We start from the raw sequence: 247 nt of genomic DNA, 5'->3' as shown, positions 1-247 counted from the left end.
GAAACAAGCAACCGAGCTAGAGCGAAAACTTAGGCAGTACTCACACTGCCCCGAGTTGCAAATGTATTGCGAAACCACACTGTGTACATCTGCACCCATGATAGGCGCTAAAGAGAGACAAAGCATAACAGTTGTCAAATCGTCTTGGCCACAGTAGATCTACTATAGGCAGTACCCGAACTAAAATGACCCCACTTGCGAATGAGCTTGCAGAAGCTTATCTGTACACATCAGAGACGCTAAACAA

Source organism: Hermetia illucens, chromosome 6 (genome assembly GCF_905115235.1).
Source record: "Hermetia illucens chromosome 6, iHerIll2.2.curated.20191125, whole genome shotgun sequence".
Taxonomy (NCBI): domain Eukaryota; kingdom Metazoa; phylum Arthropoda; class Insecta; order Diptera; family Stratiomyidae; genus Hermetia; species Hermetia illucens.
The sequence above is the reverse complement of the archived record's forward strand: the minus strand, read 5'-3'. Positions refer to the sequence as shown.